General features: G+C 33.9%; 1 non-coding gene across 1 annotated transcript; it reads left to right on the forward strand.

The window, feature by feature from the left end:
* Positions 1-20,623: 20,623 nt before the first annotated feature.
* Positions 20,624-20,730, forward strand: LOC121231518 (small nucleolar RNA R71). The gene has a single exon (XR_005929576.1). It is a non-coding gene; the product is annotated as a small nucleolar RNA R71 (small nucleolar RNA).
* The last annotated feature ends 3,752 nt before the right edge of the window (positions 20,731-24,482 follow it).

Genomic DNA, 24,482 nt, shown 5'->3' on the forward strand with positions numbered 1-24,482 from the left:
CTTTCGGCTAAATAAATTCTAATTAAAATTCATAAGCTTTGAAAAGGAAAGAAGTAGAGAGATGATTGCAATTGGCTTCCTCACATTATCACATGATGGTTTGATAATTATGGATTCTATAAGCAATAGGTCATTATTAACCAAAGAAAGATATGGTGCATGTTATTTTCAGATAGGGACTTCTATTTATTTGTTTCTTTTACTATTTCAATAGCAACAATACTTTTCTAGTTTATAAATGAAAGGAATATAAAATATGATTTTAGGTAATGATAAAATTATTTTATATGAATATGAGACGAAAATACAATTAAAATAATATGATATTAATATATATAATATATTTGACACAATAATAAAAACATTATATTATAGGCATGAGAATTTAGGTTTAAATTCAAGTAAACCTATTTCTCTCTCCCAATTATCAATATATATATATAAATATATATGAATATCTTAAAAGCTTTGCGGTTTGGTAGTTTAAAATATTAAAAATAAAAAACACATAAATATTATGTGTATTCATGTGTGAGTTTTAAAAAAAAATTATTTTCATTAATAAATTAAAATTAAGTAATTTAATTTAATGCTTCTAAGAATTGATTTTTTTTAGAACCATGGATACTATTACAATTTAAATATATATATATATATATATATATAGATATTGTCTTGTGGTCCAAAGTAGAGAAAAATATATGATGACTTGTGGTCCAAAAATAGAGTAAAATATATGATGATGACTTCAGGCCGAAACAGTGAGATTTGTTTTGGTTAGGTAAATAGGGTCCAAATTTAGTTGATAATTTTAGAGTTCTATATTTGATGTATTGTCTGAGTTATAACTTTGTACGTTGTTAGTGAATAACATGATGGTATATTTGGATTTTTTTTTACCATATCATCATTTAGTTTACTAGGAATATGTAGAATTATACACTATATTTATGTGAAATATAAATAAAAAATAATCCTGTTATAATATTAAAAGTTATACAAAGCATTTGATGGTATAATAAGAGTGGTTCATATTATATGAGACACGAAAAATCATTAGAATGAAGATGGTTCATATTATGAAAGGTATAAGAAGGGTCTAGATTGAATTCTCATCTCATGATGATCTCCTTGTGGAATTTAACTTCAGCCCTAGCTTAGAATGTGGGTTGGATGTAATCTTTTTGAGAATTCGTGAACTTGAAGTGTTAGAATTAAGTGACTTGAATCATTATTTAAATAAAATACAGTGGTAAAATAAAATAAAAGAAGAATCTATATAGAATTACATTTCTTTTATTTTATTTTAGAATAAGGTTTTTTAAACCTTATTAAACTCCATCTATTTTATATTGATTAGAATAAGGTGTTTCAGTCTTACTAGAATATGGCTTTACAAGCCTATAAATAGACATAGTCTATTCCTCTTGTAATAATTCGAATTCGATATAGTGAATTTTCTTCTCCTCTGCCCGTGGTTTTTTCCCGAAAGGGTTTCTACGTAAAATCTGTGTGTTTTTTTATTTTATTTTATTTTATTTTTTCACAAAGTGGTATCCGAGCTTCCGGGTTGTTCATCTTTATCACGGTAATGGCGTCTTTGAAGTATGAAATTCTGCTGTTGGATCGGAACACCAGATTCGTATTGTGACAGATTAAGATGCAAGCAGTTCTTGCGCATATAGATCTGGAGGATGCCCTGCTAGGGATAGATAAGATGCCTTCGACTTTAACAGATGAAGAGAAGAAGCGTAAGGATCGAAAGACGTTAATATAATTACATCTGCATTTGTCCAACGAAATTTTGCAGGATGTGATGAAAGAGAAGAGCGCCGCTGCATTATGGAAGAGGCTAGAACAAATATGTATGTCGAAAACTCTAACAAGCAAGTTGCATATGAAGCATCATATTTATGCTCATCGTTTGGAGGAAGGTGCGTCTGTACATGAACACTTAATAAGGTTTAAAGAAATTCTCTCAAACTTGAAGGCCATGGAGGTTCAGTATGATAAGGAATATATAAGGTTGATTCTACTTTGTTCGTTGCCTCCGTCTTATTCAACCTTTAGAGACACGATTTTATATAGCCGCGAGTCTTTCACAGTTGATGAGGTTTATGATTCTTTGACCTTGTATAATAAGATGAAGCATCTTGTGGTTACACCCGACTCTCAGGGAGAGAGTCTCATTGCTCGTGGGAGATAAGATCAGAATGCTGATAATGATTGTGGAAGGACACATGAACAGAATCCTCACAGTAAATCTAAGGGTAGATCGAAGTCTTCAAACAGAGGTAAAACTTGTAACTTCTACAAAAAGAAAGGGTACATTAAATTTGAGTGCTATTAGCTACAGAACAAAATTAAAAGGGAGGCTGCGAATCAAAAGGGAAAACAACCAGAAAATTCTGGCGAAGCTGATGTTGTAGAAGACTACAACGATGGTGAACTTCTAGTCGCTTCTGTCAATGATTCTAAAGTAAGCGAGAAGTGGATACTTGATTCAGTCTGCACCTTCCACATGAGTCCCAATCGGGATTGGTTTACAACTTACGAAACAGTGTCTGAAGGTGTTGTTTTGATGGGAAATAACGCTTCATGTAAATTGCAGGTGTTGGAACAATTAAAGTTAAGATGTTTGATGAAGTTGTCAGAACACTTAGTGACGTACGACATGTTCCATAATTGAAAAGAAATTTAATTTCATTGAGTACTCTTGATTCAAAAGGGTACAGATACACAGCTGAAAGTGGGGTTTTAAAGATTTCCAAAGGTTCCCTTGTTGTGATGAAAGGATAGAGAAAAATTGCCAAGTTATATGCTTTGCAGGGTTCTACTATTTCTGGTGATGCAGCTGTCGCTTCCTCTTCCTTGTCAGATGATGATATTACTAAACTTTAGCATATACGCCTAGGGCATATGAGTGAAAATGGTATGACATAATTAAGCAAAAGAGGACTTCTTGATGGGTAAGGAATTTGCAAACTGAATTTTTGTGAGCACTGTATTTTTAGGAAGCAAAAGAGAGTTTGATTCACCAGAGGAATCCATAATACGAAGGGAACGTTGGAATATATTCATTCTGATCTGAGAGGCCATCCAGAGTGTCTTCGAGAGGTGGAGCTAATTATATGCTAACCTTTATTGATGATTTTTCTAGAAAAGTTTAGGTGTTCTTCTTGAAGCAGAAAAGCGATGTGTTTTCTGCATTTAAGTCTTGGAAAATTATGATTGAAAAACAGAAGGGAAAACAAATAAAATACCTCAGCACAGACAATGGCTTAGGGTTCTGGTCTGATGAGTTTAATAGATTGTGCAAGTCAGAAAGAATCGTGAGACACTTGACAGTTCGCCATACTCCACAGTAAAATGGCATTGTAGAACGAATGAATAGAACGATCATGGAGAAGGTTCGATGTATGTTGTCAAATGCCAACTTACCAAAGTCGTTTTGGGCCGAAGCAACCTTTACTGCATGTTTTTTGATCAACCTATCCCCATCCATTGCCATTGAGAAAAAGACTCCACAAGAGGTATGGTCTGGTAATCCTACTAATTATTCTGATTTAAAGATTTTTGGGTGTCCTGCGTATGCTCATGTTGATAATGGAAAATTGGAATCAAGATCCATTAAATGTATTTTTCTTGGTTATAAAGCTGGTGTAAAAGAGTATAAGTTATGGTGTCCTGAAAATAAAAAAGTTGTGATTAGTAGAGATGTTGTTTTTGATGAAATTGCTATGCTACCTAACTTATCTCTTAAAGACTCTTCCAATAAAGAAAATCGAAAGCAGGTGGAGCATCAGATTAATACAGAGTCGACTCCTCAAGCCAGTATAAAAATTGAGAATAGATTTGCTTCTTCACCGTAATACTCAATCGCCAAAAACAGAACTAGAAGAGAAATTAAACCTCCAAAGAAGTATGCTGGGGCTGATCTAGTTGCTTATGCTTTAAATGTGGCTGAAGATATAGATGCGAATCAAGAGTTATCTAATTATTCTTAGGCGGTTAGTTGTGAAGACTTAGAAAAATGGATGTTTGCTATGCAAGAGGAGATAGAATCACTCCACAAAACAAAACATGAGATCTTGTGAAACTTCCTAAAGGTAAGAAGACTGTTTGTTGTAAATGGGTGTTTAAAAAGAAAGAAGGGACTTCAGGAGTTGAAGAACCCAGATATAAGGCAAGGCTTGTTGCAAAGGGTTATAGTCAAATTCCAAGAGTGGACTTCACAGATGTGTTTTCCCCAGTTGTTAAGTATAGTTCGATTTGAGCTTTGCTTGGTATTGTGGCCATGGATGATTTGGAGCTTGAGCAGTTAGATGTAAAAACTGCATTTTTGCATGGAGAACTTGAGGAGGATATTTACATGCAACAACCAGAGGGTTTTACAGTCTCAGAAAAAGATGACTATGTTTGTTTGCTGAAAAAGTTCCTTTTCGGTTTGAAACAGTCACCAAGACAGTGGTACAAGAGGTTTGATTTCTTTATGACTTTTCATGATTTCAAAAGAAGTAGTTTTGACAATTGTGTTTACTTTAAGGAAAACAATGATTGTTCTTATGTGTATCTACTTCTTTATGTTGATGACATGTTGATAGCAGCAAAAGATAAAGGAGAGATAAGAAAGGTCAAAATCCAACTAAGTGAAGAATTTGAGATGAAAGATTTGGGACCAGTAAAGAAGATACTTGGTATGGAGATTCTCAGAGATAGAAAAATAAGTAAATTGTACCTAAGTCAGAAGGTGTACATTGAGAAAGTTCTTTGCAGGTTCAGTATGCAGAGTGCTAAGCCTGTTAGTACTCCTTTAGCAGCCCATTTCAGACTTTCATCGACTTTGTCTCCACAATCAGATGATGAGATTGAGTACATGTCACATGTTCCATACTCTATGGTTTATTCACATCCAGATTTATCATATGCAGTTAATGCAATTAGCAGATATATGATGAATCTCGGTAAAGAACATTGGAAATCAATTCATTGGATTTTAAGATACTTACGATTTACTACTGATATTGGCTTACAGTTTGGAAAAACTAGATGCAGTCGTTGGGTACGTTGATTCTGATTTTGCTGGAGACCTTGATAGAAGAAGATCTCTCACAGTCTTTACAATCGGAGGTTGTGCAATCAGTTGGAAAGCCACTTTGCAAACTACAGTCGCTTTGTCTACCACTGAAGCTGAGTACATGGCGATTACTGAGGCTTGTAAAGAAGCTATTTGGTTGAAGGGACTCTTTAGTGAACTCATTGAAGACCTTCAAATCAGCACAGTATTTTGTGACAGTCAGAGTGCCATCTTTCTTACAAAAGATCAAATGTTTCATGAGAGAACAAAACACATTGATGTTCGGTATCATTTTGTTCATGATATTATTGCTCGTGGTGATATAGTTGTGAGCAAAATTAGTACTCATGAAAATCCTGCAGATATGATGACTAAGTCACTTCCTATAACCAAGTTTGAGCATTGCTTAGACTTGGTTGGTGTTCATTGTTGAAGTTAAACATTTAAGGGGTTTTATGGGAGAGGTGGAGAACTTGTTCGCTGAGAGTTCGCTATGAAGAACTTGTTCATTGAGAATTCGTGTCAAGGTGGAGATTGTTAGAATTAAGTGACCCGAATCCTTATTTAAATAAAATACAGTGGTAAAATAAAATAAAAGAAGAATCCATATAGAATTACACTTCTTTTATTTTAGAATAAGGTTTTTTAAACCTTATTAAACTCCATCTATTTTATATTGATTAGAATAAGGTGTTTCAGTCTTACTAGAATATGGCTTTACAAGCTTATAAATAGACGTAGTCTATTCCTCTTGCAATAATTCGAATTCGACATAGTGAATTTCCTTCTCCTCTGCCCGTGGTTTTTTCCCGAAAGGGTTTCCACGTAAAATCAATGTGTTTTTTTATTATTTTATTTTATTTTTCACATGGAGAGTTGAGATCATTAAATAAAATAAGACACTGATGTGAGTGTGATAGTTATCCTTAATGGCTTGAGGTGTGATGATGATTCACTTAACTAACTAAAATCACGAAAAAGGCAAGTTCACCTACGTATAGTAGTATAGCTATGATGAGTAGAGAATATCGTATCCACGATGACTAAAAGTATCAGTAATTACTATCTTTTTGCTATCTAGCCTATAAATAGAAAGGGTTGTTTTTAATCTAAAATTTATCTAAACTAATTATTAAGACGCAACAGAGAATTAAGTAGAAAATATTCGAATGAACCAATGAGAGAGACAATACCTAAGAAAGAATCCTCCTAGACTTCACTTATTATTCTGAATCTGAATTAAACGATTTATTTACTTGCCTTGATCCGTAGAAATCCCTAAATTATATTAATATCTCTTTCGAGAGTAAAAATAACTAACTCTAGGTTGATTAATTGAAATCTTTTTCTATTTAAAACCCCTATTGTCGCATTAACTCGATTTATGGATTCCCCTATTAGATTTGACTCTAATTCGGTAGATTTATGTTGTCCTATTTCTAGGATTGCGTGCAACTCTACTCAATTATGCCAGATCTACTCTTAAACAGGGACTTTCACTCTACTGAAATAAGCACATCAATCATGAATTAATATCCTGAAAACATTAAAACATGGAATAAGTACACATAATTGAAATCAAGAAATCAAGTATTTATCATGTAATTCAAAAATTAAATAACAAGATCCATCATAGGTTTCATTTTCCCTAGGTAGCTAGGGAATTTAGTTCATACTTTGGAAGGCAAACATCTCAAAATTAGGAAAACAACAAAACATAAAGAAACCCAAAAACTTCTAGAGAAGTTGACTGGAGATCTTCAATCTTGAAGGAGATCTTCAATCTTGAAGGAGATCCTACTTCTGAGTTGATTCTGACGTCATTCTTCGAGTAATTTCTTCGTTCTTCTCTGCGTGTCCTTTTAGGTCCTCTTCTAGTGTGTATTTATAAACTTTAGATTGCTCAGAAACCCTAAAAATTGGCTTTTTTCTTGTGTTTTGGAAATAGGGAGCGATATCGACACGGGCTATCACATGGGCGTGTGGCCAGCCCGTAGGCTCACACAGGCGTGTGGTCAGCCCGTGTGGGAATGGCTAGGCCTTGTGGATCATGAAAGTAGCTCGTTTTGTCTGATTTTGGCCCGTTTTCTGCTCATTTTGCTTCCCTATGCTCTCCTAAGTATAGAAACATGCCAAGCATGGGATTAAAACATGTTACTTTTATGGCTTATCAAATATCCCCACACTTAAGCGTTTGCTTGTCCTCAAGCAAAATCCTCAACTCACAATTAAAATTAAACTTTCTTAAATCATAATTCTCATCAATAATGTTTTGTCATAATTCACAAATAATCATACATTGATAATTCAACTAAAAGAGCATTTAAAGATTCAAATAATCCAAGTCATACATTTTTAAAGCATGAAAACATAGGTATTTCCCCTTATCTAAATAATTACCTTTAATTCAAAACCGATAAGAATTGACATCCTCACTAAAGATTCACTCAAATCACTCAAAGTGTTTAAGGTTCTCAAATTAAACACTAAAAAGTCAAACATGAAAAGTCATTACCATAGGCTTGCATGAAAATCAAATCTCCACCACTATAAAATGAGATGATACACAAATCAAAAGGTCTTTAAAGGGTTGTAATATTGTGGCTTGGGTTAAAGGTGTGGATAAAAGCTGAAAAAGAAGGTTAGAATCGAGATCGAATTGATAAATTGCCAAACTAAAAAACTAAACAAATGTTGAATTACATCAATCGAAATTATTTAAGAACAACACGAGCTTCTTCTCAGAATATGAATATAACTGTTCAACCTCAATTGACATGGATCTAAATAATAATAAAAATAAACGTATAAATGTAATATAATAATTAATTTTTTTCTTTTTTTAGCAAGGAATAATAAGAAATAATTTACCATCTAAACAAAAGAACATAGTTAGGCAACTAACCAAATTAAATCTCGACAAAAAGAGAGTCAATAAAATAGGAAAAATTCTCAATGAATCAAAAAGAATGAGTTATATGTTACTATTAAGGGTATGTAACAGCCCGATTTAGACCCTATTCGGAACGGTGGTTTCAGGATCACGAATCTGAGTCAGAAAAAGTTTAAAAAATTATTTTGTGCTTATTAAGTGTGAATTTATATCCGTGAAATTTTCGTGTTTTAATTTTGTCGTTAGAGTGCCCGATTTAATAAAAGGGCTTAATCGCGTGAAATGAAAATTTGATTGGTCATAAATAATTCAATCAATTATTACAAACATGAATCATATAACTGGATATATGTTTGAAAAATGTTATGATATGATTCGTAAAGAATTTAAATTAGTTATATATGTTAATATTTGATTGTTTTAAGAGTTTGAGCAAGTGTACGCATACGATTGTTCGGAATTTGTGTCTTGTTTGGTAATACCTCGTAACCCTATTTCGGCGACAGATATGGGTTAGAGGTGTTACAAGGTAGATCAAAGAACTACGTTTTAGGCTCAAAGGGGTTCACTAAGGGTTAATTATATAGGTAGGCTTCATGGGATAAGTGGGCTAAAACCTAGGTGCCTTTATCATATCAATATATCAAATCAAATGTGTGGTCTCGACATGCATAATCGAAGCAAGTTCTAGAATAACCAATAAACATTGACACACTCATAACCAATAATAAAGTGAGCAAGAAAAGTGTATGCCCTAAAGGCTTAAAATCTCACAAAAGTTATGGTTTTTGATGTCAATCTTGTAAATCTCAAACTTCAAGGTAATACTTAAATTTAGGGAAACAACCTAACAAATTTTAATTCTAAAAATAGACTTATCATGCTTGATTCTCTCATGTCTTAAAGTTTAAACAATCAGTGCACAATTACCTATGAATTTAATCTAAAACATATCAATGATAACCACAAATCGATAAAAAATCATTCTAATAGTAATATGAGAAAATTACTTGAACACAAGGCATAATTCAGGAATTTTCTAATAATCATATAAATAACCTCCCCACACTTAAGATGTACATTGTCCTCAATGTACAAAAATATCAAAAGAGAGGGAGAGAATTGAAACTACCCTAAATATTGGATGAAATTCCCAGAATAGTGAAAAGCGGAATTGTAGATAAATGTAGATGTAGAGCATGATTCTGAGCAACTGATAAGAAAATAAATACAAGGCTGAAGAAGATTAAAGGGTTACTCGATTAGAAACAACCATAATAAATAAAATATAGTTCAAAATATAAAAGTGAAAAAAGTCTAGGAAAATACAAATAAACATAAAAATAAAAATAAAAACTAAGAATAAAAATAAAAATTAAATTATATTATATTAAATGGACTCAATGGTCCTCATCATCAGACGCATCAGCATCGTGAGTCGTCGACGCTGGAGGAGCAATATAGAAATGCTGACAAATCTGCTGCAATGTCGCATCAATACTCTCGAACCTCTGAAAGCAGTACTGACAGAAACTCGTGAACTCCTCAGAAGCTAGCAGCAGAAGGAACAGGTCAGTGACTCGAAGGTGGAGGCTGTTGTGGGTCCTCGTGATATGGAGGAACATCATCAGTTAAGTTTTTGGGTTCATTTTGAGCATCAGAATGAAACAATCTATACTAAGGAGGATCTACTCCTCGACACTGCTCAATCATCCTCATGTGTATCATGCTCGAGATGCCCTGTGGAGACATCTGGCCAACAAGTGTAAGTGTGGAGGACTGCTCCGGTGTATCTAGGAGACCGAAGTGTTAAGCGAGGCAAGTTACGTAAGAGCCTAGACAGATTGGGCCCTTCCTGTGGTGGTCAGCTTGATGGCAGAAGGCTAGAGCGATAGAGCATGCCAAGTCAAATATATGCTTGTGCACCATGCTCCATAGAAAATAAGCGTCATGAGTGCTAACGACTCCAATGCTCTCTCTCCGACCTGTCAAAGTGTGAGCTAAGAGTGCGAGAATGTACCGTAAGGCTGGAGAGAGAGAAGTCGCCTTCGAGTGACTCACGTCATATAGCATATAGCTTACTGTAAGATCAGTCTAACAACGCGATAGTGAGTGATGAATATGCCTATGAAGTCGAAGAAAGTCCTCAACGCTCATAAATTCCTCTGTGTAAAGTCCCATAGCAGCGTAGAATTTGGGAACACTCATTTAACACACCAAACCACCTAGTCGGAATGTGATGATGCCTGGTTCGTCATGAACCGTCATGACCTTATGTACCAAAAATGTTGAGCAAAACTCCAACGTCAGCTCCATGTAGGTGGGCTCGATGATGGCAAAGAATCGATCCCACGGAGCTGTGGTAATAGTGGTGCGAACGTCATTAGCGTGGCAGACCTGCTTCAACGCGGCCCAATCGATATAGTGGCCTAGACCGAGTGGTCATACTCGAAGGAGCTGATATAAATCCTCTTGAGGGCCCACCGAGAATCAGAGATAAGGGTGGCGAGCTTCGGCGAATGTACTCGAAGAGGAGGTCCCACTGGGGCCCTTTTGCTTTTTCAAAGCGGGAACGACAGTCTTAGTCTTGCCTCTTGTGTTCGTCATAATAAACCTGCAAGAAAGCAATCTCATAAATCAATTTGCGAATCAACATAATAAGCAAGCAAAAAAGAAATAAACATCCAAGTTTAGGTCAAGAATTATACCGAATAAAGAATTGACTTATAGGCATAATGATAACTAAAGAAACGATCAATTTATAAAATAACTAAGCAAGTAGAATATGAATAAAAACATAATAATGATGTAAGATATTGCTAATGGCCAAAACTAACTTAAACATAAATAAAGAATTAACAACAAATAACTAAACTAAACAAGAATAAACAACTTAAGAAAGCAATAACAAATAATAATAATAAACAATAAATTAATAATAAAGCTAATAAAAATAAAACAAGGAAAATAAAACAATAATAAAGAAATAATTAATAAAAAGAATAATAATAATAGTAATAATAAGAAGGAAAGAGAGTGTAACTGACGGTGGTTGCACGGCAGCTGGTGGTTGACGGACGGAAAAGGGCGATGGTCAGTGGGTGTGTGCGTGGTGAAGAACAGAGGAGTGGGGAAGGGAGAGTGTGTTAGGGTGGCTAGTCAGGGCTGGGGGAAAAAAAGGGAAAATGAGAAAGAAAAGAGAGGGGAGGGTGAAAGGGGCGCGTGAGGTTGGGGACGGGGGGATGGATGGGAAAGGGAAGGGAGAATGGGGGTGGTTGGGTGGGTCTCTGGCCGGTAGGCGAAGGGAAAGGAGAGGGAGAGGTGATAAGGGAAGGTGTGAAGATGGGGCTTGGGACGAGGGAGAGGGAAGGAGAGAGAGAAAGGTAAGTGAGGAGAGGTTCGATGATGATGGTCGACATCGGAATGGGGCGACTGTAACAGCCCGTTTTTCGTTAAATTGGAACAGTGGTTTTGGAACCACAAATTTCGTGGTCAAAAAATTATTTTAATATTATTTTATGTGTTTATAGCATGATTGTATGTATGTGTGAAAATTTTGTGAGCTAATTTTATTGTTTAATAGCTCAATTTAAGAAAAAGGACTAAATCGCATAAAATGCAAAATTTGCATTCTACTTGTTAAAAGTGTCTAATTGCTATGGTTTATTAAATGAAAGTTCCTTATGATGTTATTAAACCATTGATAGTGGAATTTGACATAGTTGTCCATATATTAAGTGATTTTATATGTTTATATTAAAGGTTAATATTGGTAATTGATAAATCAAGTTATTATTAATAAAACAAAGTGAATTAAAATGTTATTTTCCATCTCCATGCACCGAAATTTGAAAAACAAGAAGATAAAATAGGGTTATTCATTCTGGTACGAATAATTCAAGCAATTAGGTATGTTTTGAGCTCGGTTTTTAATGATTTTTACGTTTTTGAGATCGTTGCTTTATATTCTAGCTAGCCCATGCCTAAAATTTTTTAATTTGTTTATGATTTTGTGAAGTGCCATTGATGATTATTTGAGATTTTGGATGTTTGATGATGAAATATGAAAACTTGATGATAGATTTTAATGTTTTGTAAAGTTATTTTTGACAAAAATGTCAAATAGGGATTATATTGTGAAATGTGTAAATTGAGGGTTTGAAATGTGAAAAATATGAAATATGTGGGCTAATAGGGACACTAGTGAAATTTGAATATGGTGAAATTGGATTAAATTGCTTGAATTTGTATTTTTGTGAAATGAAGACCAATTTGTAAAAATATGGAACTTTAGGGGATAAATGGTAAAAATGCCCAAATATGTGTTTGCGGACTGAATTGAATGATTTGATGAATAAATTAGTTAATTTTGAATGTATTTAGATCAAGAACGAAAGAAATTGGATTTAGATCGGGGAAAATTAAAGGTTATCAAATAGTCGATCCAGTTCGTTTATCTTGAATACAAGGTAAGTTCATATGCAAATAAATGTCTTTAAATTGAATTATATATGTTTAATTGTCATTGAACTGCTATGAATGTTGAATAATCAAATATGAGCAAGAATCGATAGGGTTACAATATCCGGAAGTCCCGTACGAACCTTAGGAATAGTATAGGATACGAATGTCATGACATTAGGATTAACGAGATGTGATTATGTGTAAGACCATGACTGGGACATTGGCATCATTATGTGATTATGTGTAAGACCATGTCCGGGGTATTGGCATCATTATTTGATTTCGTGTAAGACCATAGGTGGGCTATCGGTATCGATATTTGATTACATGTAAGACCATATTTGGGATATAGCATTGTAAGAGCTATATGTGATTTCCGAGTATCCTTAACAATTCCAAAAGGTTCAACGGGCAAAGTCAAGTCGAGAAAGAATGTGTGAATGAGTTAAGTGACAGATTCATACAAGTATTGAAAAGAGAAGTATTTGATGAATTCATTCATGATATTGAATATGTATACATTGGAAAAGGTTTGTGAGCTTATATGTGCTTACTTATAGTTTGCCTATTGATGGAAATAATGTTGATTCATGTGTTAATTTTATTTGTATATGACTTATTAAGCTTTTAAAGCTTACTTTATGTGTTCTTTCTCTATTTCTTTTTAGATAATCGAAGCTAGCTCGGATTCGGGGATCATCAAGAACATCGTCACACTATCGATCAACCTGTTGGTACTTTTGATGCTTTGTAAATATGATATATGGCATGTATAGACTAGTGATATGATGATGTCTTTTGAGATATGATATTAGCCATGAGATTTGCAACATCTCTAACCCATATCCGTCGCCAGACTAGGGTTAAGAGACATTATTGGACAAATCAGAACATTTCACGACCATATAAAACATAAGTCATATTCATGTATATATATTATTACTAATTAAATATTTAACATAAATCATACTGCATGTACAAATCATATCACAAGGTTCAACTAAACCCATATCAAACATATATCATAATTACAAGTCAATAAACATGTCCCAAAGTCATATCATAATTGCTTTAATAATACATCATTCAAATCATGTGCTCATCATATTAATAATATTCGAACACATAATAAAAATAATTATTTTACTTCATAAATCATTCATGCACATTTTATACCAAATGAATCATAAATCAAAGCTTTTGATCATATTATAATCGGCACAAACAACTTCATAAGATGGTTAAGTTTTATTTTTTTAAAACATATTAGCCGTATGCACATTTAACCATGGTATTAATAACCAAATCCAAACTTGATTGCCGAACCTAGCATGTCTAACTTAATAACTTACACATTACAAATTATATGCGCATACATTAATACATACAAGCATATAATATTACCTTTATTTTATAACTAAAATCATACATATTACTCCATACTTTTATTCATGCTTACCTGTAACCGAACCATCCAATTTACATGGCTTAATTTCCATAGTAAAATTTACCATATCATTTCAAAACATTTTGAGCACATATAACAATTTGAATTTCACCTAAACCACATGCTACTTATCATGCCTAGAATACATACACAAAATCAAATCTCATCTCATCTATTTGGCAATCAAATATAACCACAAAAATGATACAAGTTCTTACTCTTCAAATTAAGCTAAAATTTCCATTTCAACTCAATACAAAAATGACCAATGCATACGGCAACATCACATAAATATATATACATACCAAATACCAATATTACATACTCATCAACATGAAATTAAAGCCATAGCTGAACACTCATGTGCAAATTATCCACTATTTCCAAATCAATTCATCAATGAAATTTTTACCATTACAAACCAACTAAAAAAAAAACTATATTTAATAGTCAAACACCCATAACATAACATAGTCCACACATAGTGAATACCATTTACATATAACTAAACAATTAGCTATATGATTTAATCACCTTTGCTGAAACATAAACCAATCACTCTAAGCATATAACCATGAAACTTACCTCCAAAATAAGTTTAAGTCACAAACAATACACATAGACATTAACATTATGGTCAAGCCATTTTTGCATGGCTACATATATATACATACTCTAAGATTAAATATGTCATCTAGCCTAGACATGCCATAGGTTCAAAGTTCAAACTTATAAAATACTGAAATAGTGATCGATAGTGTGACAAATTTCCTTGACGATCCCTGAGCTCGTAGCTTCCAAAAATCTATATAACATTGAACGAACACACACATTAAGCTTGAATAGCTTAGTAAGTCATAAGCAAATAAATCATTTCAATGACATACAAAATTCAATTAAACTAAGCAGAATCAAACAAACCTTAATCAGATATACATTTATCCTACTTGCAAATTCATATATCATCACATAAACATTAACATATTATACTAAACTTGACCGAATACAAACATGCTCATAAGCATATATACAAATTTCTCTTTTATCATGCATGATTCATTACTTACCTTACTTTCATAATCATATAACTTAGCACGTACCTGGACCTTTTAGCTCGATTTCACATTCGATCTTAACTCAATATTGCCCGTTAAATCATTCAGAATTAAATAGGATACTCAGATAGTCGAAAAGCTCGTACAACGCCAACGTCCCAGACGTGGTCTTACATGTAATCACATATCGATGCCACTGTCCCAGACAAAGTCTTACACGAACTCATATACGAGGCCGATGTCCTAGACATGGTCTTACACGTAAATAATAAATCGATGCCAACGTCCCAGACGTGGTCTTACACGAAATCACATATCAGAAATCTATGTCATGACATATGTATCCTAACTATTCCTAAGGTTTGTACGGGGCTTTCAGACGTCATAACTCGATCATTTCATGCTCGTAACAAATCATTCCATGCTAAATACAATTCGGCTAGGTAGTTACACATTTATACAATGTAATTCGGCTATGTTTAAAATAAATACATTCAATTTAACATCATTTATTCACTTATGAACTTACCTTGGACAAAGACGAACGAACCGGGATGACTATTCGACAACTTTAGATTTCCCCTGATCCAATTCCGATTTCCTCTTTTCTTGATCTAATTCAATATAAATTCGACTTATTTAATCATATATTCAATTAAATTCATCCAAAAACACATAAATGGCCTAATTACACTTTTGCCACTGACATTTCACATTTTTCATAATTTAGTCCCTATTTCACAAAACACAAAATATTCAAAATTTCACCGAATTTCACCAAGGCCCCTAGCAGCCCATTTCTTTCATTTATTTTACATTTTGACCCATAAATTTACAAAATTCACAATTTAATCCCAATTAGGCATTTTTACTAAAAATCACTTAATTAAACATATTAATCTAACAACATATTTTTATTTTCCATCATCAAAAAACAAAAACCACAAGCTATCATCAATGGCAATTCATGAATACGTCATCAAATTCAAAAATTAGCATGGGCTAGCTAGTATTCAAAGCAACGATCTCAAAAACGTAAAAATCATCAAAAATCAAGCAAAACACATACCCGAATTAAGCTCCCAAAGGTGCCAAATGTTTAAAGCTTCCAAAGCTTTATTTCCTTCTTAGATTCGGCCAAGAAAGATGAACACATGCATGGCCATTTGTTTTTGTTTTATTTAATACATATTAATATATTAATTACCATTTTAACCTTATAAATTTAATTAGTAAACCATATATTTCAAGCCCAAAATCGGCCATGCTATTATTTAATGGCCAATTTTCCACATAAAGACCCCATAATTAATTCCTCAAAGCAAATAAGCACTTTAAAATATAGAAATCTACTTTTACATTTTACGTGATTAAGTCATTTTATTAAATCGAACACTTAAACGATAAAATTAAATCACAAAAATTTTACACATATAAATTAACATGCTTTAGACAACAAAAATAATATTAAAATATTTTTTGACTCAGATTTGTGGTTCCAAAACCACTGTTCTGAATAGGGTCTAAACCGGGCAATTACAAGATTTGGCTCATAAATGATGTAAATGTTGATGTGTATTTGGCCATTTGGGTTGGCTTATATTATGAGCTTGGTAAGTGAAATATGATGTATATAAATGACCTTGTGTTTTGACATGTTTGTCATGGATGTTATGATGATTAATTGGTATGACTTGAGGTTTAGAATAGATGATAAAATGATGAGAAAAATGCATAGAGAAGATAGGTGAAATTATTGGTAATGGCATATTGTTTTAGTATGTTTTGGATTATGATTTGAGTAGTGAAATGGATGGATTTTAAATGGCATGATTTGTATGTGAAATAACATGTTTTGGTTGCCTATAAATGTATTGAAATGGCATGAAATGATGTGGTTTTGGTTCGCTTGAGGAGGGTGAGAAATGTGGCTTAAACTAAGCCTAATTTTGCCCCATCTGGTTAAGCACACCGGCGTGTAACTCAAAAGTGTGTCTGCTGTAACTTAGTTAAACAAGTCAGTAAGTTACACGGCTTAGACACACGGGCGTGTCTACTGGCCGTGTATGACACACGGGCTAGCACATGAGCGTGTGGCCGGCCATGTGACCCAAGTCAGTCTACCCTCCAGATTTTACATGGCCATGGCACACGGGTGTGTCTCCGGCCGTATGATACAAGTTAGTATGTATGACCTGTTTCCACACGGCTTGTGACACGGGCATGTCTGGTGACAGTGTGAGGCACACGGCCTGTTTACACGGGCGTGTGATCCTTGTATGCATGAGAAATTTTATAAGTTTTTTAAAGTTTTCAAATGTTATCGGTTTAGTCCCAAACCTCTTTCAAGCATCTTTTAGGGTCTCATAGAGCCTTATAAAGGACAATGTAATTATGTTTGATTGATATTTAAGTGATAATGGATTTATGTTTGTGAAATGTATGTCGTATGTTGTGATTTGATCGATAATGCCTCGTAAACCTATTTCGATGACGAATACGAGTTATGATTGTTACAACGACGGTGGCCGAAATAATAACGGGGAGTGTGGGCAGCGGCACTAGGGCGAAAGAATTTTGGGAAAGAAGACAGTAAAAATTAAATTAGGGTTTGAGGGTTAAAAGGGGACACAGTCGTGTGAGGCCCGTGTTGGGCCACATGGCTATGTCACATGCTCGTGTGGCTTGTGTTAAGCCCGTGTACGTTAAAAATACAAGCCCTGTCTTCACACAGCCTCGGACACGTCCGTGTGACCTTCCACACGCTTGTGTGACTTCCCACACGCCCGTGTGGTATGGCCATGTAACTTTCTGTCTTGTTTTAATTTTAAAAAATTAAGCTCCAGGTTTCACACGGCCTAAGACACGCCCATGTGTCCAGGCCGTGTGGTCCACACGGTTGTGTTACACGCCCGTGTGGAATACTTTAGATCGTGTCTCTATCAATTTTTAGAAAAATTAAGTCCTACGGTCCACACAGCTAAGGCCACACCCGTGTTCAGGTCGTGTGGGTTACATGGTCGTGTCATTAGGCCATGTGGGTTGTTGATTTCCTTAAATTTTAAAAACTAAGTCTCAAAATCCACGCGGTCAAGCACATGCCCGTGTATACAGGTCGTGTGGGTTACATGGCCACGTCGCCAAGTCGTGTAACTCACTGTTGAGCTCCCATTAGTGCACACGGCCAAAGACACGCCCGTGTGTCCAGGCCGTATGGGTCAAAACACACACTTTTTATTAATTTTTTTTAAAAATACTATGAAATAAAAAATAATGAAATTAGCACTGTTAACACTCGTGTTGCCTCCCGAGAAGTGCTTATTTAAAGTTTAAGCTAGACTTACCTTGTGCGCATGATTACGAAGGTTTGCGGAGCTGAAGCTCCTCTCTATCAATTCTAAGATCCTCACCACTATAAAGTTTAAGTCGATGACTGTTTACCTTGAATGTACCATATTCTGGATGAGTTACTCTATCGTACCGTAGGGGAAAACGGTTTGTACTACGAATGGACTTAACCATCTTGATTTTAGCTTTTCAGGAAACAACTTGAGGTTGAATTATATAAAAAGGACAAGATTTCCAGCTTCAATTTATTTGGGTTGCTTCAAACGAGCGTCATGGCATCGCTTTGTCGCTTCTTTATATAATCGTGAGTTCTCATAAGCATTCGCTCACTACTCATCTAACTCGTTCTGCTGTATCAATCTTTTTTCACCTGCAAGTTTAAGATCATAGTTTAGGAATTTTATAGCCCAGAATGCTTTGTGCTCTAATTCAAATTGTAAATGACAACTTTTTCCATAAACAAGTTTTTAAGGAGATGTTCCTATGAGTGTTTTAAAAGCTATTCTATAGGCCAATAAAGCATCATCTACTTTCATCGCCCAATCTTTCCTATTTGATTCTACGGTTTTCTGTAAGATACGCTTAAGCTCTCGATTTGCGACTTCAACTTGTCTACTGGTTTGAGGGTGATAAGGGGTAGCTGTCCTATGATGTACTCTATACTTCTTAAGAACTTTATCAAATTGAGCGTTACAAAAATGCGTACCCCTATCACTTATAATTGCTCTAGATGTTTCGAATCGAGAAAAAAGTTTCTTGAGAAATCTAACTACCACCCTAGCATCATTAGTGGGTAAAGCTTGAGCTTCTACTCATTTTGACATATAATCGACTGCTACTAGGATATATTTATTACTAAATGAGCTAGGAAATGGGCCCATAAAATCAATACCCCAGACGTAAAAAATTTCACATGAGAGCATATAAGTTTGAGGCATTTAATCAGGTTTAGAGATATTACCTGCTCTCAGACATCTATCACAAGAAGTAAAATACCTGTTAGCATCTTTGAACAGTGTGAGCCAATAAAAACCTGATTCAAGCGTTTTATGTACTGTCCTAGTCCCATTGTAATGTCCTCTTATTGGTCCTAAGTGACAGTGTTCCAAGATTTTACTCGCTTCTAATTTTGTAACACATCTCCAAATTACTTGATCTACGCATACACAAAAAAGAAAAGGATCCTCCCCAAAATAATTTTTTATATCAGTAAAGAATCGCTTCTTTTGATGATGTGTCAACCGTTTTGGTAGGATGTTAGCAGCTAGGTAATTCGAAATATCTACAAACTAATGAACTTCAGAGTTAGGTATAACCAAGAGTTGTTCCTCAGGAAACGAGTCATTTATTTCATTTTCATTAAGCTCCTTGAGATGTGAATTCTCTAACCTGGAAAGGGGATCCGCTGCAAGATTTTCAGCTCCCTTCTTGTCCTGAATTTCTAAATCGAATTCCTGCAATAATAAAATCCATCTTATAAGTCGAGGTTTTGCATTTGATTTAGTGAGGAGATAACGAAGAGCCGAATGGTCAGTGTAAACGACAACTTTAGATAATATCAAATATAGCCTAAATTTATCGAATGCAAAGACCACAACTAGTAATTCTTTTTCTGTCGTAATGTGGTTTTCTTGTGCAACTGTCAATGTCTTGCTAGCATAATAAATCAGTTGAAAATGCTTGTCTCTTCGTTGTCCAAGAACTGCACCTACTGCAAAATCACTTGCATCACACATTAGTTCAAAGGGTAAATTCCAATCAGGTGCAACTACAATTGGAGCATTAATTAGTTTATCTTTGAGAGTATTAAATGCTTTTAAACATTCCTAACTGAAATCGAAATGCACATCTTTTTCTAGCAAATTTGTTAAAGGCTTAATTATTTCCTTAACCTTCCCATGAGAATCCATCTTGTATTATAGTTATTACTATAAGGATTATTTTGAGGTCTAGAATTATTACCCATATAATTTATTTGCTCATTTTCCATGCTAAGACCATAGGGTAAATATTCCGAGTTGTTTATTCCACCTCTATTTGTGTCGCATTGCATCACCGGATGTACCAATGTAGAAACATAAACCATCAATCTTTTTATTCAAGAGTTCTACTTGGTTTGATAACATGGTGACCGCATCTAAGTTAAAAACACCAGCTATTTTTTTCGGATTGTCATCATGACTTGCCATTGATAATTATTCAGTGACATCTCCTCTATAAACTTATAAGCCTCCTCAGGTGTTTTATTATTGAAAGTACCACCAGCGGCTGCATCGATCAGTTGCTTAGTTAAGGGGTTCAAACTGTTGTAGAAAGTTTGAACTTGTAACCATAGAGGTAACCCATGGCAAGGGCACTTTCTCAATAAATCCTTATACATCTCCCATGCATTATAAAGGGTTTCTAAATCCATTTGCACAAAGGAAGAAATATCATTCCTCAACTTAGTTGTCTTGGCCGGTGGAAAATACTTCAATAAGAACTTTTCGGTCATTTGGTCTCAAATAGTGATAGAACCTCGTGTTAGGGAGTTCAACCACTGTTTAGCCTTATTTCTTAATGAGAATAGAAATAACCGAAGGTGAATGGCGTTGTCAGAAATGACATTAATCTTAAAAGTTTCGTAGAATTCTAGGAAATTAGCCAAATGAGTATTTGGGTCTTCGTCTTGCAAACCATCAAACTGAACAAACTGTTGAATTATTTGAATAGTGTTAGGTTTCAATTCAAAATTGTTTGCAGCAATAGCAGGTCTAACAATACTCGATTCAGCCCTAGTGAGAGTGGGCTTGGCATAATTTTGGATTTGCAGGATTCATAGGAAGTAGCTAATTATTCTAATTTTCTGCCATCTTCTCAGTATTAATAACTTCCTCTTGCTCTTCTATTGTACTTTGTCAACTCTTCCTTGCTTCTTTACGGTTTCTACGAGCTGTACTTTCAATTTCGCTGTCAAATAAAAGTGGTCTAGACGAGTCTTTCTAGTCATAAACTAAAGGAACCTGCCAGAAGCAAATAAAAGAAAAATTAGAAAATAAAAATTAAAAAATAAAAATAAAATGTAATAAAAATAAAAATGGCTAAAGTAATAAAAATCAAGTGTTCCTAATATCTTAATCCTCGGCAATAGTGCCAAAAACTTGATGATGATTCACTTAACTAACTAAAATCATGACAAAGGCAAACGTACCTATCATATAGTAGTATAGCTATGGTGAGTTAGGAATATCATATCCACGAGGACTAAAAGTACCAGTAATTACTATTTTTTTATCTAGTCTATAAATTGAAAGGGTTGTTTTTAATCTAAAATTTATCTAAACTAATTATTAAGACGCAATAGATAATTAAGTAGAAAATATTCGAATGAACCAATGAGAGAGATAATACCCAGGAAGACTTCACTTATTATTTTGAATATGAATTAAACGATTTATTCACTTGCCTTGATCCGTAGAAATCCTTAAATTATATTAATATCTCTTTCGAGAGTAAAGATAACTGACTCTATGTTGATTAATTGAAATCTCTTTCTAATTAAAACCCTTATTGTCGCATTAACTCGATTTATGGATTCCCCTATTAGATTTGACTCTAATCCGGTAGATTTATGTCATCCTATTTTTAGAATTGCATGCAACTCCACTCAATTATGCCTGATCTACTCTTAAACAGAGACTTTTGCTCTATTGAAATAATCACATCAATCATGAATTAGTATCCTGAAAACATTAAAACATGGAATAAGTACACATAATTGAGATCAAGAAATCAAGTATTTATCATATAATTCAGAAATTAAATAACAAGATCCATCATAGGTTTCATTTTCCCTAGGTATCTAGGGAATTTAGTTCATACTTTGGAAGGAAAAATCTCAAAATTAGGAAAATAACAAAACATAAAAAAACCCAAAAACTTCTAGAGAAGTTGACTAAAGATCTTCAATCTTGAAGGAGATCCTGCTTCTGAGTTGATTCTGATGGCGTTCTTCGAGTAATTTCTTCGTTCTTCTCTGCGTGTCCCCTTAGGTCCTCTTCTAGTGTGTATTTATAGACTTTAGATTGCTCAGAAACCCTAAAAATTGGCTTTCTTCGCGTGTTTGGGAAACAGGGAGCGATATCGACATGGGCTAGAACATGGGCATGTGGCTAGCCCGTGTGTGCTCAACCCTTGTGGGAATGGCCAGGCCGTGTGGATCCTGAAAGTAGGCTGTTTTGTCCAATTTTGGCCCATTTTCCGCTCATTCTGCTCCTCTATGCTCTCCTAAGTATAGAAACATGAAATTAATGGATTAGGAGCATCAAATTCACTAAATTATATAATAAATCATCCAAAAACATGCCAAGCATGAGATTAAAAGATGTTACTTTTATAGCTTATCAAGGCGATGATGTGAAGGTAATTCTTAATGGTGTGGGCTTCATCTGAAGGTGTGGGTGAGAACCTGGCATAGGGTATAACAAAATAATATTAGAACATATTATATTCATGTAATTGCTAATTGCATAGACAAATTGGGTCTAACATGTCAAAATAATAAAAAAAATTACCCTCCTAAATTTATTAACATTATCTTTTTTTAATATGTCAAATCTAAATTGTTATTTTAGTAGGTATACATGTATTTATAATTTGAACTGTGTGTTTTAAATGTACTCCACATTAAATTCCACTTGTTTTAATGCGTAAATTGATATTTCATTGGCAAAAAAGACCTAACTACTATAATATTGATACATGGATATAATGTGGAGCATATTTAAAATATATGGATCAAATTACAAGCATGTATGTATCTACCATATGCACAACTTAAACCTAACATTTTAAAAAATAGACAATGTCAATAAAATTTAAGAGGACTATTTTTTTAAATGTTACATTTAAATTATCCATACAATAGACACTTGTTTATAATTTGATACTGTATTTTAAATATACTTCATATTAGATTCGAGCTAGCATTTAATGTCCAAGCTAATAGTCAGGTTAGAATAACATTATAGATACGATATCGATACATTGAGGTCTCAATTAAAAAACTTTATAGTTTAAAATTTAATTTAAAAATTGAGTAATTAACAAGAAAAAGAAAAAGAAAAGAAAAGGAGAATTATCTTTATCAAATTGGTTGATGTTAGTGAACTCAAGTCGCCCAAACCATTTTGCCCCAAATGACTTCAATATAGATATTCCCTTAGGGCTCTGGGTTCATAAGCACACTTATTATGGTCTAGCCCACTTGAGAATACAGAGCCATTAGAAAGTAATTGGTTAGGTTGAAATAGGTTAATTGCAGATCCAACTTTATATTAAAACTTGTTGATGTAGATTTTGGGGTTTATAAGAAAGGAAAGAACCAATTTTTGTATTGCGAAGTTAATCCAGAATTCAAAATCAGAGTACTAAATAATCCCTACAAAATATGTACAGACAACTTCAGTTCTACGCTTCCAAAATTGGATTTAATTCAACTGATTTTACCATTCCATGGAGAAATGCATGGGATTTCATGCAAATTGGGTATAGAGTTTAAAAGGGCAGGCATTCTCATTTAACTTTGTTGACCCTAAAATTTACACATATAAACACTAATTCCATGTCGGTTAATCTGGTTGTGGATAATAAAAAAAAGCAGTATTAAAAAGAGTTTTTACTATTTGTTTCAAGAAAAAGCAAAAATCCTACTTTTTCTTCCTTTTCTCCGGGACCCATGTGAATGAAAAAAACCCTCACTTCTTATTAAATATGTATATATATTTGTGTAATCACATGCAAGCTTTGATGTAGTTCTCGTGAAAATGGAGTTTTTTAGTTTATGTGTGTTAATGTTGGCTCAAAAATTATCACACTTGGAAATTCGTATGGTAGGAGTAGACCATCTCGTGAGTAACCATAAAAACCTGATCCAACAATAACTTTCATCAAGGCATCCCAAGTGTCATTATATTCCTAAAACTACCTAGTTCTCCACTTTACCTGACTTCACTCATTCTCAGTAGCTTTTCTACTATTTTATACTTTTACATTGGATGTAGTTAAAACTACCAGCCGCCTCCTTCTGCCACTTTACTTATTCCTATTTAATCATTTTAGTTTAAATTATTTTAAATTTCACCATACTTTAGTTTTGTTTTGGCTCAAACCAAGTTATTAATGAGTTTGGAACAGCTAGTTTTTACTAAGGTTTAAATA

Source organism: Gossypium hirsutum, chromosome A06, assembly GCF_007990345.1.
Source record: "Gossypium hirsutum isolate 1008001.06 chromosome A06, Gossypium_hirsutum_v2.1, whole genome shotgun sequence".
NCBI classification, from domain to species: domain Eukaryota; kingdom Viridiplantae; phylum Streptophyta; class Magnoliopsida; order Malvales; family Malvaceae; genus Gossypium; species Gossypium hirsutum.